The sequence below is a fragment of the Petaurus breviceps genome, unplaced genomic scaffold (assembly GCF_028583685.1).
Source record: "Petaurus breviceps papuanus isolate PSGF00001 unplaced genomic scaffold, PetGlider_PUasm1.0 90977, whole genome shotgun sequence".
Taxonomy (NCBI): Eukaryota; Metazoa; Chordata; class Mammalia; order Diprotodontia; family Petauridae; genus Petaurus; species Petaurus breviceps.
This window is the reverse complement of record NW_027187391.1, coordinates 63,468,726-63,469,094: the sequence shown is the minus strand read 5'-3', so window position 1 is coordinate 63,469,094 and position 369 is coordinate 63,468,726.

Here is a 369-nt window from a genome sequence, read left to right as displayed (position 1 = left end):
TTTTGAATATCATTTCTCATTATTTCTTCTTGGTTTTCTTAATAATGTTTAGAATTGCTGATGATTTTTGTACAATGATACTTTACCAAAATGATTTATTACTTTTCTAAGCATGTCACTATGTCAACGGCAAGTAGGGGTGATTTTGCTTTCTTTTTGTTGATATTTATCCTTTAGATAGCATTACTTGAATTATAATAAATCATTGTTGGGATAGGAGGATTCCTTAATTTATACCCATTTAAATAGGTACACTTCCAGTCTTTCTTGATTTGGAATACACCCTTTTGATTATGTTAAAGAAGGACCCTTACATTCCTACCTCTCTCTCTCTCTCTCTCTCTCTCTCTCTCTCTCTCTCTCTCTCTC